We start from the raw sequence: 18557 nt of genomic DNA, 5'->3' as shown, positions 1-18557 counted from the left end.
GATTTTCATTTCAGTGGACCGATTGGTTGAAGGACGGAAATTGAGAGTTACGCCCACTGTTTCATCGGGCTCCTGATTGGCCTTCTAGAAGAGAAGGCGGTTCATGTCCACGAGTTCCCTCGATGCTCATTGGTGAACGGTGTGGGACTGCCGGAGCGCGGGCGTCGGCGCGGGCGTTCGAACCGGCGCTTGGCGACGTTGTCATGGGGATGAGGCCTGGCCTCAGGCTCCAGCTTGTGACCAGAGAGGGCTCCGGTCGCCCGCCTTGGGGCTCTTTCCTCTCAGCGTTGTCTTCAGTCTTCAGACAAGGTTGACCGAGGAGGAGTTTGGAAGCCTCCGAGGTGAGAAATGCGGAAGAGAATCAAGGCGGGTTGGCCTGGTCGAGAGCTTTAGTGCCTGCCCCCGCCGGAGAGGGTGAGCCGGGCGCCCGCCTAGCGCGTGAAGAGGCGGGCAGTTGTAAAGGAAACCGGGAGTTGACGTCTCCCGGTCGGCCATTCACCCACTCGCCTACTCTACTTCCCCGCTTCTTCTGTGAAACCTTTTCTGAGTCTCATAGCCCTGACTGGAACCTCTCAGAGAGCTTCTGTTCTGCCTTGGGTTATTTGTGTACTTCCGTGAACCCGGTTCTTCTCCCTTCTCCCATGTAATTCTGAAGTCTCTGAGGCAAGGCAAGGCAAGGCAAGCATCTTGCATATTTCACACATAGTAGATTTTTAGGAAATATTTGTTGAGTTGAATTTAAGTCACCACAAATAGATTGAATTTCTCTCTATGCCCTGCCCCGTTTTTCCTCCCATACAGAGATTAATTTTTATAGAACTAGGAGGGCATTCTAATCTCAATGCACAAGGACCTGAAAGTTCACGGTTGATCTTTCCACTCTGTGTGAAATGGAGAACGTTTTGGTGGTTTACTGGAACTCTTCCTACCTTGTGGCTTTTAGTCTTGGTCTCCCAGTGTTTTTTATTGAACTTTCTGTTAGTGTTGCTTAAAACAAACCATTCTGTTGTTGCTATATGCCAAGAGACATAATCTCAGTTTCTTAGTGACCCACAGCTATTGTCACATTTTCAGTTTGTTTTGGAAAACGTTTTATTTAAATCCTTTTCTCTTTTGTATTTGTACTCTGCTTTTAGTCTCCTTCAGCACATGTAACAGCTGCTCTGGTAGCCTTTCCATTTATCAGGTGTCCCTGATAGAATTGCATTACCAAGACTGTTGTTTCGTTTTTAACTCATAAGACTATGTGTTGCCATTATGCTTTGCTGATTCTTATATCAAAATCATAGCTCAATGCTGACTTTAATAAAAAGATTGAAAAAAGTTAGGTATAGCAGCTCTGTTCTTAATTACTTTCCTATGACAGTTTGAATAAAACCTTATAGCTAAGTCACAGACCTGTGACATGTAATGGAAGCCCGACTGGGGATTCAGGGTTTGGTCTTGGCTCTAACTCACTCACTATGGTTGGCTTTGCGGGTCATTTAGCTCTTTTAGATTTCTCTTTTTCCATCTGGAAAATCAAAAGGTTAAATTAGATTAGAAGTCCTGTGGCTCTATTATCAATTTAGTCAAGCAGTTGTTGCCAGGTAGATATCACGCACTCAGCCTTCCAGAGACCATACAGCTGGAGGTAATAGCTGCCATTATTGAGCATTTACCATGTGAAAAGCACTGTATCAAGGGCTTTATATAAATATTATATTTTTCTTAGCATAGTACAGTAATGTACTACCCACATACCACTTCGTTAAAAACTTTTGGTTTCTGTTGTAAATGAAAATCTTTAACTATTCATAGTATGGCCTTGGGGCAAACTAGGGTATGGTTCTCTCATCTTCCAATTGAGGAGGAACAGCAGTTTTTTCAGCTGGGCTCCAGTTTTGTTGTTTGTAAAGTGAGTTGAAATATTCTTCTCAGATCTGTTTGCTTTAATTGATAAATTAATCCAGTTTCCTGCACTGGTTCAGCAAACCTATTTATAATTTGTTCAGAGTAGGTCATCAACAGATATTGTTAAATGAGTGATGGATTTCTACTTGTACTTTGAGTGTTGTAATCATTATATACTTCCCAAGATGATGTCTCAAGGACTTTGATGTTTATCATCCTATTAAACAAGAAGACTTTTCCGTAAGCATAAACTAATAGGTACCATTCATATTGGAAAAATTCAGTTTTCCACCAGTGTGTCTTTTTTCCCGTGTAGGGAAAAACCACACGTGTCAGGGTTCCCCCTCCCCGCCAAAACAATTCTCCGTGACACCAGCTGGGTGTTCTACAGTTTACCTCAATCCAGCACTGTTTACCTGGAGGTAGTGTCAGATCCTAGAGGTTAAGGGCTTAGTCCCCCAAGACTGCTCCCATACCACTTCAGATACCAGTTACAAGTAGTAAGTCCTCAGATACCCACAACTTCTGTCAGATTTGACTATGAATTGGAGGTTCCCAAGCCTCCTCCTCAGGTTCAATTAATTTGCTACAGCAGCTCCCAGAACTCAGAAAAATGCTGATGTTTACCAGTATATTAAAGGATATGGTAAAGATTCAGATAACAGTCAGATGAAGAGGTAGACAGGACGTGGTCTTGGGAAGGTTTCAAGTGCAGGAGCTTCTGTGCCTGTGGATTTGGGGTATGTCACCCTCTCAGTATGGGTGAAAACACCAACCCAAAAACTCTCTGAACCCTGTGCTTTGGGGATTTTCACGGAGGCTTCATCATACAGACATGATCAGTTATTAACTCCATTGCCAGCCCTTCCCCTGTCTCTGGAGACTAGGAGGTAGTGGCTGAAAATTCTAAGCTTCTCTTTGTGGTTTAGTCTTTCCATCTAGGAGCTGACCCAGAGTTGCCACTAAGAGATACTCCTAGTGCTGTTATCACTTGGGAAGTTACAAGGTTTTAGGAGCTCTGTGCCAGGATCTCAAGGCAGAGACCAATGTATATCTTCTATTCTTACTCTTTGTTTGTTTTTATTTTTTTGAGTGCTTATGTTATTTGATTGCTTATTTAGCACTTTATTACATTATCCCAGTTAATCCTCACAAAAGCAAAAATCTCTTCCAAGTCCCTGTCATTTTTTGCCTGTTTAGCTGCAGGTGACTAGATGAAAAGGTTTTTCTTACTGTAACCATAGCTTTGTCCATAGCAATTTGTTTGTGTGATAGGACCTTCTTTCATTTTCTTGCTCAGAAGCAGTGAGTCAAGGCACTGCCAACTCTGCTATAGTTTTCCTAAGTAATCAAACTATGCCTGATATAAAAGTTTCTATTACCTGTGACTGCAAATGGTATCAAATGCTTTTTTATAGTTTTAAAAATAGTGTAGGGATATTTATGCATTGAATAATTATTGAATGTTTATTATTCCCAGGACTCTTTAGGTTCTAGGGATAAAAAGATTAATAAGACACATTCCTTGACCACAAAATGATATTCTAGTGAAGGAAATAGGCATACTCATAGATAATTAGAACGTAGCTGCAATAATAGAAATATGCAAAAAGTATGATATGAACATAGAAGGGAAATCCAATCGCATCTGGGGAGACCAGAAAAAACTCATTTGTGTTTTAATCAGTGGGTAAGAGAAAGTTAAAGTGAGGTTCCGTGAGAGTCAGAGGAGGCCATTTAAGAGTACAGTGTGAACAAATGCAGGGATAACAGTCTAAGAAGTTGACGGAACTAAGGAGTGAGGTGGGAGAGGAACGGGCTAGACTGTAGAACTTTGTTGTTGTGTCTGACTCTGCGGTCCCCTGGACTGCTGCACACCAGGCTTCCCTGTCTTGTTCTATCAGCTTGCTCAAACTCATGTCCACTGAGTCAGTGATGCCATCGAACCATTTCATCCTCTGTTGCCCCCTTCTCCATCTGCCCTCAGTCTTTCCCAGCATGAGAAGCTTTGTAGGACATGCTAAGGAACTTGGATTTGGCCTTTAGATAGGTGACAGGATGCCACTGAAAGGTTTTAAATAAGGGAGCAGCATGGTCATAACTGTGCTTTCAAAATAATGATCTGGTTCTCTAGTGCAGTCAGTGGCTTGGAGGGGGCAAAACTGGAGGTGAGGAGAGCAATTAAGAGGCATGTGATGATCTAGGTGAACCACCATCTGAGGCCGAACCATTTCTGTGGTAATAGGAATGAGGATATCTAAGGGGAGATGTGACAGATACTTAGGAGATTAAATTGACTGGACCTTCTGATTAGGTTTGGGATTAAAGGGGAGGGAGTCTAAAGATGCTTCCCAGTTTAGTTCTGAGTGTCTAGATAGACCTTTTGTCACTCACCTCACCCCAGCCCCCACTTCTCCAAGGCACAGAGAAATGGAGGAACAGATGTCGTGGGGAGTTAATAGAGTTCGGTTATTGACGAATAGTTTAGATGTTCACTCTTGAGGACATTTTGATGGTGATACCTGCATATTTTTGCTGCAGGTTGGAGGAAAAGATATCTGTAAGATGGTTAGTTTTATTGTGAGGTGAGATAAAGTTACACTGAAATTCTGAAAGTAGCTGGTTAATAATATTGCACGATATCCAGGCCAAAACAACTAGTAGAGATTTCACAAACAATGAGGAGCAGTAGTGTGTCTATTGTAGTCTTTTAAATTACCTGCTTATGTTGAGATTTGATTGGTTAGAACTAGTGGTATAGAATTGTGTAGCCAACATACAGGTATCTGCTGACAAAACAAATTCATATAGCTGTTTTTAATAAATTATCTATGCGTTGGTTTCATTTATATAAAGCGAGGTGATGATAATTGCCATCTCTCACAAAAAGTCTTGGAAGATTAATCAGGTAGCATAATTAATTCAGTTCAGTACAATTGCTCAGTTGTGTCCGACTCTTTTGAGACCCCATGGACTGCAGCATGCCAGGCCTCCCTGTCCATCACCAACTCCCGGAGTTTACTCGGACTTATGTCCATTGAGTCAGTGATGCCATCCAGCCATCTCATACTGTCGTCCCCTTCTCCTCCTGCCTTAGTCTTTCCCAGCATCAGATCCCAGTGAATGGAATTGTTTTAGTTGTTCTTTGTTTTCTCAGCATCATTCCTTTAGAAATAATTTCTGGTGCCATTGTGGTAACAGTTCCCAAAAGAGTATAACCCTGAATAAAAGAATCTCTTATCATCTTCATAATTTATAAAAACTGTAATAGTTATTTTTTCTACAACAATATCATTATAGAAAACCATAACTATATATTATATAAAGTTATGTAACAATAAAAATGTAACTATATAGTAATAGCTATTAACCATGTGAGATGTATTTTATGATAAGTATTTTATAACTGCAAAATGGCAACAAATCTGAAAGTGACCAACATCTACAATTGGATTGTACACGTGTGCTGTTGCTTCAGTGGTGTCCGACTCTATGCAACCCCATTTGTAGCCCACCAGGCTTCTCTGTCCATGGGATTCTCCAGGCTTGAATACTGGAGTGGGTTGCCATGCCCTCCTCCAGGCATCTTCCCAACCCAAAGATCAAATCCATGTTCTTACATCTCCTGCATTGGCAGGTAAGCTTTTTACCACTAGCACCACCACAGTTGGATTAGACCAAGATTTAAAAAATAAAACACCAAGTTTAAACCCAATATTGGTTACCACCTGTTGTGGGGAATTCTTTCAAAATTAAACCTCTATATTTAGAGCAGTACTTGCACTGTTTTAAAATAACTGAGTCCAACAGTTTTGTTATGCTTATTTTTAGGTGATTGCTTCCATGCTTTGCACCAAACTTAGAAATTTTAAAGTGGCATAGTGGGGCTCTTGAATGAAATTGCAGTAATTGCAAAGCATTAGCTACTTAACCATAAACCTTGAAACTTTTTTTTTCAGTTGCAAAAATAATCTTTCACAAAGTACTTTTGGGTATAACTCATATGATTTGTATCCCAAAATTCACATCTAGCCTTAAGAATTACATTAGGAATCATATTCTTATCCCTTTGCAGCTGTTGTTTTAAGCAGGTGTCTAGTATCCCTTTCTTAAGACCAATGGTCTATAGATAGAACAATATCTGGAGCTTGAAATAACTTAATTCCCTTGTTGGAGGAAGAGTATATACTCTATTATCCACCTTTTAACCTCCCACTGGCAATATTGAATTCTTGTGTTCTTAATTAGGGATCTTATGCCTATTGTAGGGTACACAAATGTCTTAACGCAGTTTCATGGAGAATATTGGATTTGTATTGTACGCAGTTACTAACAGTACTGTGTGCCTTTGTTTTTTAAGTGAAGTGAAGTGAAGTCGCTCAGTCGTGGCCAACTCTGCGACCTCGTGGACTGTAGCCTACCAGGCTTCTCCATCCATGGGATTCTCCAGGCAAGAATACTGGAGTGGGTTACCATTTCCTTCTCCAGGGGATCTTCCTGACCCAGGGATCGAACCTGGGTCTCCCGCATTGGAGGCAGACGCTTTAACCTCTGAGCCACCAGGGAAAGAAGTGGTCATTATTACCTAGGGCCAGATGGATGGGTGGTTTAGTACTACACATACTAAAAAGACATATACTTAAAGGCTTTGAAACTTTAAATGGGTGAGCTGTATGGTATATGAATTATATCTCAATACAGTTGTTATATAGATATGTATTTTTTAAGTGGCTATTGTCACAATTTAGGGGAACTCAGATAAAGAAATACTTCTTGGCAGTCAGAAGCTATTTTAGTCCTTGTATAATATTTCACATCGCCTCTATATTAATGAGAGCATATAGTATGTTCTTATGCCTGCTGACCTGCCTATGTAGTCCCTTACTTTCAGAATCAGTATATTCATTTAAAACGTATATAACTCAGTAAGTAGAAAGTGGAAAATAGTAAGGTGTTTGAAAAGACCACTGAGGTTTAGCCTATCAAAGCTGTGTGACCTTAGGCAAGTCACTTAATCATTCAGAGCCTCAGATACCACGTAAAATGAAGGTGTTGAAGCAGATCCTAGTTCTCAAACTCTGATGTACACAGGGCTAACCAATTAATGGAAATGAATAAAGTTGGTAGGTATAAAGGAATGGGGAGCAGAGGGACTATGGTGTATAGGGTAGTATATGTCCTTCTAAAAGAGTACAGCCGTTACTTAATTTTAATTGTTCCTGCTTTTTACATATTGCAATTAAAAAAATTTTAAACATTCAAGCCAGACTACAAGGTGTGAGGAAATCCTTCATGGGCCTAGTATTATAGCCCAGTCATGTCCAGCTCTTTGCAACCCCATGGGCTGCAGCACACCAGGCCTCCCTGTCCTTCAACCATCTCCCAAAGTTTGCCCAAGTTCACATCCATTGCATTGGTGATACCGTCTAGCCATCTCATCCTCTGATGCCCTAGATCAGCTATAGACAGGATGATCGCTGTTGACGGGAAAGCTGTAGGATTCTTTTTTCCCCGTTTATCTTAATATAAATATTATGTGATACACTCCAAAGGGTATTATGAAGCATATATATGTAAGTTACAAAGCATAATACAAAATGAATAAATACCTAAGACCTAGCAGATAATATCCTGTATTCTCTTCCTGTTCACCATTTTCTTGCTCTTCCATCAGAAATAACCTTTATCCTACATTTTCTATTTTGATGCCTAAATAATGCAGTGGATTTGCTTGCTTTTGAAGCCTTAGGAAAAGGGACATTGTTTTTTGGGATTTGTTTTTTTCCTCATGATGTTTCTGAGATTTGGTAAGTTGTTCAGTATAGTTTGTTCTCTTACCACTACTGTATAATGTTCCATTGTTTGAATATACCCAAGTTTGTTTATCCTCCTGCCAGTGGGCGTTCAGGTTATTTTGTTTTTGGCTTTTGTGAACAGTGCTGCTCTGAACATTTTCTGTGTGTGCCTCGTGAAGCTCCCGTGCATGGGTTTTTCTAAGGATTATACCTAAGAGTTGAGTTGCTTGGTTGTAGGCTGTATAAACACTCAACTTTGTAAGATAACACCACACTGGTTTTCAGTGTTCTTTACCCCCATAATCCTTTGTTCTGAATGTTCTCCATAAATCTCCCTTCTTTAATTTGTTTTCTATTCTGCCACACATTTTTCCCCTTAGTGAAGATAACCTGCCTCACTGCCCCTTATTTTCTCTTTCTGGAAAGCCTTATGTTCTCTGCCGTTTCATTAAAAATGTTTCCTCTAACATAATTGAATCATATTTAGAAGTAAATATTACTCTTTTACAGTTACATTATAAATAACTTCCTAAAAGTGCCCTTAAAAGGCTTTTCCATTCAGACTATTTATTTTAAAATTTAATGGTCTTTTAAAGAGCTTTGTAAGTTGTGTTTGTCAGGTTTGATCTAGGATTAATTATATTTAAGTTCTGTTTACTGTGTGTGTGTTTTTAATTACCTCAAAAATGATCTGGTTATTTCTAGCATTTGTGAACTTTTAATTGTTTCTGGGGTTGCTCAGCATAAATAATTTGAAATTTTGTTGTTGAATGGAGTGAATTTTTTTAAACTTGAGAACATGAGTTATTTCTGAAATAACTTTGAATATTTCAAAGGCTGTGACACATAAATGTTACCAACTTTTGTTTTTTCTACCATAAAAGTTACCCCAAACCATATTTTACTTTCCTCTTCATTGTATTGTTTATAACAAAAATAAATACCCCTTTAAAGAATTATTTAGTTTAATATAAAAATAACAAAGATTATTTGATACTATGAAATACGTGGACAAATGAATCAGATTTTCTGTTTTAAACAGGGTGACTTATTTAAAATTAGTGAGGGTAGAGTTCCTAATATTCTTAATAAAATGAAACTGGCTTTAGTTTATGCATTATTAGGCTTATATTGAATTACTTCTTAAAAACTATGGACATAAACACCCACCTGGAACATGTTCAGTATGTTCTTCTAATTTATTCAACCAAAGCTCTTGAGATTTTCATTCTGGGCTACAAGAGTCTAAAAAATAACTCAGCCTGTACATTCTTAACAGCTCTTGACCACAGCCTAAATCTCCACAGAAACTTTCAATACATTTTCTTGATTTCTTCCGTGGTTAATTTTGTTTTTGTTAATTATAGACATAAATGTTTTAGGAGAAATGCTTTTCTCTTTTAGATGCTAGTGTAACATCTAAAATTTAATGATACCGGGTTTCTTTTTGGAGTGGTAAAAATGTTCTAAAATTAAATTGTGGTGATGGTTGCTACAACTCTGTGAACGTACTAAAAACTATTGAATCATACACTTTAAATGGGTGAGTTTTATGGTATGTGAATTATATCTCAATAAAGTTACTAAGGTGAACTCCGGGAGGCCTGGCGTGCTGCGATTCATGGGGTCACAAAGAGTCAGACACGACTGAGCGACTGAACTGACGGGGGTGTATTGACCCTTTTTTTTCCTTTTTCTCTTTGATAGTTTAAGTATTTGAAATGGCCATGAATTTGAGAAACTGAAAATAGCTTGGCTGTTTTAGAACTTGGGCAATTTTCCCCCAGTTTTTCTGATTGACCAGGAATATATAGACCGTAGATTTAGATTGTCTACTTTTATAGTGAGCAAAAACTTATTGGAAATATTGAATAGTCTTAAGGGACTTCCCTGGTGGTTCAGTGGCTAAGACTCTGGGCTCCCAGTGCAGGGGCCCTGGGTTTGATCCCTGCTCAGGGAACTAGATCCCACGTGGTACAGCGAAGATCCCATGTGCTGCAACTAAGACCTGGTGCAGCCAAATAAATAAATACTTTTTTCAAAAAAAGAAAATTGAGATTTTGAATTGACATTTATACAGTCAAGCAGCAGTAGAATATGATATTTTCTTCAAATTTGTTTCACTATTCATTTTTCTGTTAAATTAGACTGATTTAAGAAAATTTTTCCTTATTAGTAGATGTCATTTAGGTCAGTGAAAAAAGCTATGAAAAATAGTATAATCATTTTAACTTTTTCCCAAAGGCCTAAGAAAGGAAAAATCCTCCAAATTTCAATCTGTGTATATTAAATAGATTTAAACTAACAATGACACTATATGATTTTATTTTATGAAAAATTGCAGAAAATACACTCGCCGTAGTGACAGAAAACAAATCAAAGATTAGCTGGGACCATGGGTGGAGGAGAGGATCGACTCCCAAGGGGGCACTGGGAATTCTCTTGATGGAACTGTCTTGGTTGTATTGGTATTTTGATTGATATAGTGGTTACATGAGTATGTATTTGTCAGAACTTATGAAACTGTACTAAAATTGGTCTAGTTTGTTATACATAAATTATACCTTAGTATTTTGATATGTAGCATCATCTAATATGTCTATATAATATATAGTAACTAGGTGTTTGGACTTCCTTGCTGGCGCAGTGGTAAAGAATCCACCTGTCCATGAAGGAGAGGCAAGTATTTGTACAGTTGTTAGCAATGAAATAATACTAAGTTAGTAGAAGCCTACACATAGTACTACTATTAATTAGTGTATTTTGCAAGTGTAATTCCTCTACTTCCGTATCTCTAATCTCTTACCTTTTGATTCTCTTACGTATTCAACTTTTTATAAATCAAATAATAGAAACCATCTTTTAATAGTTCTAAAAATGTTCTAAAAATAGTTCTTTAATATGATGTCTTTGTTTCTGCTAAGTCAACACTTCTTACAAGCCAGGTACAGTGACCCAGTGCTGAGTAAGAGCATGGCTCCATTTTTATGGAGTACTTTAAAATTTTCAAGTTAGTTTTACATAAATATTTTATCACATCCTTTGAGAGGGGGAAATGAAACTCAGAGAAACTAAGTGATTTTGCCCAAGGTTACACAGCTAAATGACTGAGAGTTATCTGATTCCAAGTTCAGTTTCAGGCAGTTTAGGTGGGTAGAGTTACATAGTTTAGATAGATGAATGAAAAGTTTGAGGGGACATGTTAAATAGTTGGATCTTATCCACATCCTGGAATGTGAATCAGCTTCCTTAATTATGTATAAAGTTGCATGAATTCCCCTTCCAGTTTATTTTCTCTGCCACCAGGATAAGAAAATTTGAATTTCTGCCAACTGGATTTCTTCCAAGACTCTATTTCTGATTGTTACCCCAACAGCTGAGACCTAGCATTCTCTGGGTTTGTCACAAAGGAGCACTGCATACTTGTGGCATTGAACGTGAGTGGGCCCTCATGTAAAAATCTGCCCATCTGACCTCCACTGGGTTTTATTGATTTGCAGGACATTTTCCTGGTGGAGGCAGCTGTGAGAGATACTATGCTGCAGCACAGATCTGCAGGAGGCAGCCATTCTGCTGAGCAGGGTACATAGTGGGCCTCTTAGGGGAGCTGGCAGTGAGCTGTCTTTGCAGCTGCTTTTGATGGAGGCAGCATGGAATAGTGCAAAGAACCTGGGACTAGCCATGAGAAGACCTAAGTTTGAATCTGAGAACTGTTCCTTGAGAGCTATGTTAAAATTTGGGCAACTCACTGATTCATTCTAGTCTTTTTCCGCCTGAGTAAAATGAGGGTGTGACATGTGCATTATGGATGAGTCTCATAATCATTATGCTAAATAAAAGGACCCACATACAAAAGAGAATATATTGTATAATTCCATTTACATAAGCTTTCAGAAAAGCAAACTTATATGTAATGACAGAAACATCATACAGATCAGTTCAGTTCAGTCGCTCAGTCATGTCTGACTCTTTACGACCCCATGGACTCAGCACGCCAGGCGTTCCTGTCTATCACCAACTCCTGGAGCTTGCTCAAACTCATGCCATCGAGTCGGTAATGCCATCCAGCCATCTCATTATCTGTCATCCCCTTCTCCTCCTGCCTTCAGTCTTTCCCAACATCAGGGTCTTTTCCAAGGAATCAGATCAGTCGTTGGCTAGGGCCAAAGGCAGAGGGATGGAGTGCAAAGAGATGTGAGGAATCTTCTGAAGGTGATGGAAATATTCTGTATTTTAATTGTAGTGATGGTTTTACGGGTGTTTACAACTGTCAGAACTCATGGAATTGTACACTGTCGTGCACTCACACCCAAAAGGAGATTTTGAAGCTGTTTCGGAGCTTAATAAGAAAGAATTGAGGGAATTCCCTGGCAGTCCATGGTTAGGACGCCACACTCCCACTGCAGGGGACATAGGTTCTATCCCTGATAGGGAACTAAGATCCTTGTGCCTTGTGGTTCACCAAAAAAAAAAGACGAAGAATTGAAATAGATTTGGATTATTTACCATGGGTACAGGAGGAGAGAAAAGCAACCCAGTGAAGTCACAGCTAATGTAACAGGAAAGCTCAAACACTAAGCAAAATCAATAGTCATCCACCTTGACCTCTAACTCATCTTTTATCAGTTTGCTATTTTTGTCTGAATCTTTAGAAACTAGTAATAGTAGGGGACGTTTAAAATCAGACAGATTTCTTAAAATACCTAATTTACTAAAAATTTTTATCTATATTCCGTTGTCTGGTCATTCTACTTCTTAGTGATTATTATATCCTATCACTTTTATATTGAAGCACTACACTGACATCCTCATTGTCACAGTGCAACAAAGGTGTCAGTGGTACATTTTTAACTTCAGTATGTAAGAAGGGCTGTAAGAAATAAAATGATTTGCTCTTCCCAGCCCCCAAATTCTCATCTTGTTTTCTATTAATGATTGTAAATGCCTCAACATCCTTCTTAATAAAGCTTTTCAGAAGCCACAACTAATTTTTGGAGTTGACACTGAAGTCAGAAATTGACCTAGAGAGAATATTTAGTAACTCAAATATGCAGTAGTTCATATATGAGTAGTTGCTCAATTGTGTCTGACTCTTTGCACCCCCGTGAACCGCAGCATGACAGGCCTCCCTGTCCATCACCAACTCCTGGAGTTTACCCAAACTCATGTCCATTGAGTTCGTGATGCCATCCAACCATCTCATCCTCTCTCGTCCCCTTCTCCTCCTGCCCTCAATCTTTCCCAGCATCAGGGTCTTTTCCAATGAGTCAGCTCTTTGCATCAGGTGGCCAAAGTATTGGAGTTTCAGCTTCAGCATCAGTCCTTCCAATGAACACCCAGGACTGATCTCCTTTAGGATGGACTAGTTGGATCTCCTTGCAGCCCAAGGGACTCTCAAGAGCCTTCAACACCACAGCTCAAAAGCATCAATTCTTCTGCGCTCAGCTTTCTTTGGATGTCCAACTCTCACATCCATACATGACTACTGGAAAAACCATAGCCTTGACAAGACAGACCTTTGTTGACAAAGTAATGTCTCTGCTTTTTAATATGCTATCTAGGTTTATCATAACTTTCCTTCCAAGAAGTAAGTGTCTCAATTTCATGGCTGCAATCACCATCTGCACTGATTTTGGAGCCCCAAAAAATAAAGTCAGCCACTGTTTCCACTGTTTCCCCATCTATTTGCCATGAAGTAATGTGACCAGATGCCATGATCTTCGTTTTCTGAATGTTGAGCTTTAAGCCAGCGTTTTCATTCTCTTCTTTCGCTTTTATCAAGAAGCTCTTTAGTTCTTCTTCACTTTCTGCCATAAGGGTTGTGTCATCTGCATATCTGAGGTTATTGATATTTCTCCTGGCAATCTTGATTCCAGCTTGTGCTCGTCCAGCCCAGCATTTCTCATGATGTACTCTGTATATGAGTTAAATAAGCAGGGTGACCATATACAGCCTTGACGTACTCCTTTTCCTATTTGGAACCAGTCTGTTGTTCCATGTCCAGTTCTAACTGTTGCTTCCTGACCAGCATATAGGTTTCTCAAGAGGCAGGTCAGGTGGTCTGGTATTCCCATCTCTTTCAGATTTTTCCACAGTTGATTGTGATCCACACAGTCAAAGGCTTTGGCCTAGTCAATAAAGCAGAAATAGATGTTTTTCTGGAACTCTCTTGCTTTTTCCATGATGTTGGCAATTTGATCTCTGGTTCCTCTGCCTTTTCTAAAACCAGCTTGAACATCAGGAAGTTCACGGTTCACATATTGCTGAAGCCTGGCTTGGAGAATTTTGAGCATTAGTTAACTAGCATGTGAGATGAGTGCAATTGTGTGGTAGTTTGAGCATTCTTAGGGCTTCCCTTGTAGCTCAGTTGGTAAGGAATCTGCCTGCAGTGCAGGAGACCCGGGTTCAATTCCTGGGTTGGAAAGATCCCCTGGAGAAGGAAATGGCAACCCACTCCAGTATCCTTGCCTGGAAAATCTCATGGACAGAAGAGCCTGGTAGGCTGCAGTCCATGGGGTCAAAAAGAGTCGGACACGACTGAGGGACTAACACTTGAGCATTCTTTGGCATTGCCTTTCTTTGGGATTGGAATGAAAACCGACCTTTTCCAGTCCTGTGGCCACTGCTGATTTTTCCAAATTTGCTGACATACTGAATGCAACGCTTGCACAGCATCATCTTTTAGGATTTGAAATAACTCAACTGTAATTCCACCACCTCCACTAGCTTTGTTCATAGAGATGCTTCCTACAGCCCACTTGACTTCACATTCCAGGATGTCTGGCTCTAGGTGAGTGATATGCAGTAAGTAGTGTCTATTCTAGATTAGCTACTTGTGGCTGTATAGAATTCTTCCTATCTCCAAAGGGAAGATAAAGGCCATTGTCGTTGTGCTCATTCTTTTCCCTCTTTTGCTAATGCCCAGGCCCTCTCTGCTTAAGACAGGCATACATAACCTTTAGCTGGATGTGGGACAAAGGGCAGTTACTTCCAAAACAGAAATACATATTTCTTGAAAGAAAGATTATTTTAGATTTTGGCCAGGAAATATACAAGATGAAACTCTCAAAGACTAAGACAATTGATTGAAACACTTGAAATATATAAAAACCCATGAGTTAATAATGAATTTGAATTCTCCCCACCAAAAGAAACAAAAGCAAAACTCCAAAAGAACTCATTGGACACCATCCAAAATAACTAGCCATTACTTAAGTCTGAAAATTAGAAATTAGAAAGAACACTCTTATGCCTGCCTTCATGTGCAGACTCTACTTTGGATAATCAAATAGCCCTAGTTGTTGACAGAAAGTTTTTCTTTACAGGAAAATTCCAAAAAGAGTGACAGGTGCAGAAAACCACCGTTTTGCAATCCCAGTGAAATGATTGAGGCAGGTAACAGTCATCAGTGGATGAAACCATTGGATTATTTGGTTGATGAGAGTACTTTGCAATGAAGGAAATCAGTCTGCAATTTGCAGACATTGAATGTATTCTGGTGTGATATACTATGAAGCACATGGTAACACCTATGAAATATTTTTGCCCAAATTGTGGAACTTGATCCAAATATAGAGTTGCCAGATTAAGCCAGCATAAAAAATAGGACACTTAGATAAATGTGAATTTCAGATGAACAATGAGGAATTTTTTTAGTGTAGTATATCCCATACTTTGGAGAAGGCAATGGCACCCCACTCCAGTACTCTTGCCTGGAAAATCCCATGGACAGAGGAGCCTGGTAGGCTGCAGTCCATGAGGTCGCTAAGAGTCGGACACGACTGAGCAACTTCACTTTCACGCATTGGAGAAGGAAATGGCAACCCACTCCAGTGTTCTTGCCTGGAGAATCCCAGGGACGGCGGAGCCTAGTGGGCTGCCATCTATGGGGTCGCACAGAGTCAGACACGACTGAAGCGACTTAGCAGCAGCAGCAGCAGCATCCCATACTTAGGACATATTTGGTTTCTGTGTTGTCAGTGGAATATAAAGGAAAAAAGAAAGAATGGGGTACTGCCCAGTGAGAAAAAAGGAGACATAACAGTGAAATTCATGATCCTTGTTTTTATCCTGATTTGAACAAAAAAATACTTTTGTATTTTTATATAAATATATAAAATATTATATATTTTTTAAAGATACTTTAAAATATATATGCATTATATATTTAAATATAAATAGAGATTTTCTTTTAGATAATTGGGTAAATTATATTATGGGTGGAATATAAAATACCAAAGAATTAGTTTTAAATTTACTAGGTATAATAATGGCACTAGGATTACATTACAAAATATCTGTTTAGAAAATTTAGAAGTGAAATGACATATCTGCGGCCGCTGCTGCTGCTGCTGCTGCTGCTAAGTCGCTTCAGTCGTGTCTGATTCTGTGCGACCTCATAGATGGCAGCCCACTAGGCTCCGCCGTCCCTGGGATTCTCCAGGCAAGAACACTGGAGTGGGTTGCCATTTCCTTCTCCAATGGGTGAAAGTGAAGTCGCTCAGTCGTGTCCGACTCTTAGCGACCCCAATGACATAACTAGGATTTACTTTTAAAATATTCCAGCAAAGGAAAGAAAGAATAGGAGAAGCAAGTGTGGGAAATTTTGATAACTGAAGAATCTATGGGTAGATAACATGGGAGTTCATGGTACAATTCTGTTTACTTTTGTGATGTTTGAAATTTTTTATAAGGAAAGTATTTTAAAATGCTATAGGTAGATCACTATGCCTGCTATTTGCCGGGCACTTAGTAAATGCTTTACAGAATCTGTGTGCTGCATAATGAATACATTTATAGAATACTTTTTAAAAAATTTTTATTTTTTTGATTGCAGTGGGTCTTCATTGATGTGCACGGGCTTTCTCTCACTCTGGTGAGTGGAAGCTACTCTCAAGTTGTGGTGCACGGGCTTCTCATTGAGGTGGCTTCTCTTGTTGCAGAGCACAGACTCTAGAGCATGCAGGCTTCGGTAGTTGCAGATCTTGGGCTCCAGAGCACAGACTTAGTAGTTGTGGTACACAGGCTTAGTTGCTTCATGGTGTGTGGAATCTTCCTGAACCAGGGATCAAACCTGTGTCTCCTGCATTGGGAGGCAGACTGTTAACAACTGGACCACCAGGGAAGTCCCTGTTTTTTTGTTTTCTTATGGATCTGGGATGGGGCTCAGGTATCTATATTTCTTAAAGTTCCTGGAATGATTCTGATCATTATCCCAGAAGAAGGGAGGAGCTGGACTTTTTGTGACATGGAAAGAAATGTGATACAAAGCATATCTATTTAAAAAATTTTTTTTGGAGTATAGTTGATTTACAATGTTGTATTGATTTTTGATGTACAGCAAAGTGGATCACCTTGTTGTGGTGAAGGGGCTTTCATAACTCAATAAAGCTATGAGCCATGCTGTGCAGGACCACCCAAGACAGACAGGTCATAGTGAAGAGTTCTGACAGAGCATCCAGTGGAGGAGGAAATGGCAACCCAGTCCAGCATTCTTGCCGAGAGAACATGAACAGTATATAAAGGCAAAAAGACATGACACTGGAAGACCCCTCAGGTCAGAAGGTGTCCAGTATGCTACTGGGGAAGAATGGAGGTCAATTACTAATAGCTCCAGATAGAATGAAGCAGCTGGGCCAAGAGGAAACAACGCTCAGTTATGGACGTGTCTCGTGGTGAAAGTAAAGTCTAATGTTATAAAGAACAATATTGCATAGGAACCTGGAATGTTAGGTCCATGAATCAAGGTAAATTGGACATGGTCAAGAAGGAGACGGCAGTGTTGAACGTCAACATCTTTAGGAATCACTGAACTACAATGGATGAGAATGGGCAAATTTAATTCAGATGACCATTATATTTACTTCTGTGGGCAAGAATCCCTTATAAGAAATGGAGTAGCCCTCATAGTCAACAAAAGAATCTGAAATCCAGTACTTGGGTACAATTTCAAAAACAACAGAATCTCATTTCGTTTCCAAGGTAAAACATTCAGTATTACAGTAATTCAAGTCTACGCCTCAACTACTGATGTTGAGGAAGCTGATGTTGAATGGTTCCATGAAGACCTATAAAACCCTCTAGAAATAACACTAAAAAAAAGATGTCTGTGTAATCATAGGGGATTGGAATGCAAAAGTAGGAAATCAAGAGATAACCTGGAATAACAAGCAAGTTTGGCCTTGAAGTACAAAATGAAGCAGGGCAAAGGCTAACAGTCTTGTCAAGAGAACATGCTTGCCATACCAAATACCCTTTTCCAACAACACAAGAGACAGCCTACACATGGACATCACCAGATGGTCAGTACCAAAATCAGATTGATTATGTTCTTTGTAGTCAAAGATGGAGAAGTGCTATACAGTCAGCAGGAACAAGACCGGGAGCTGACTGTGGCTCAGATCATGAACTCCTTATTGAAAAATTCAGGCTTAAATTGAAGAAAGTGTGAAAAGAAGAGAAGCGAAAAGCAAAGGAGAAAAGGAAAGATACAAACATCTGAATGCAGAATTCCAAAGAATAGCAAGAAGAGATAAGAAAGCCTTCTTCAGCGATCAATGCAAAGAAATAGAGGAAAACAACAGAATGGGAAAGACTAGGGATCTCTTCAAGAAAATCAGAGATACCAAAGGAACATTTCATGCAAAGATGGGCTCGATAAAGGACAGAAATGGTATGGACCTAACAGAAGCAGAGGATATTAAGAAGAGATGGGAAGAATACACAGAAGAACTGTACAAAAAAGATCTTCACGACCCAGATAATCACGATGGTGTGATCACTCACCTAGAGCCAGACATCCTGGAATGTGAAGTCAAATGGGCCTTAGAAAACATCACTACGAACAAAGCTAGTGGAAGTGATGGAATT

The 18557-nt window shown here is 39.5% G+C and overlaps 1 protein-coding gene across 3 annotated transcripts in view; it reads left to right on the top strand.

The window, feature by feature from the left end:
- The first annotated feature begins 50 nt into the window (after positions 1–50).
- The window catches only part of KIF24 (kinesin family member 24), a 72486-nt gene continuing 53979 nt past the window's right edge, over positions 51–18557 (top strand). For all 3 annotated transcript variants that reach the window (XM_027550028.1, XM_027550029.1, XM_027550027.1), the window contains exon 1: positions 51–341. The gene's annotated coding sequence lies outside the window, so the exon portion shown is untranslated. The remainder of the gene's footprint in view (positions 342–18557) is intronic.

This window comes from Bos indicus x Bos taurus, chromosome 8, assembly GCF_003369695.1.
Source record: "Bos indicus x Bos taurus breed Angus x Brahman F1 hybrid chromosome 8, Bos_hybrid_MaternalHap_v2.0, whole genome shotgun sequence".
Taxonomy (NCBI): Eukaryota; Metazoa; Chordata; class Mammalia; order Artiodactyla; family Bovidae; genus Bos; species Bos indicus x Bos taurus.
The sequence above is the reverse complement of the archived record's forward strand: the minus strand, read 5'-3'. Positions and strand labels throughout refer to the sequence as shown.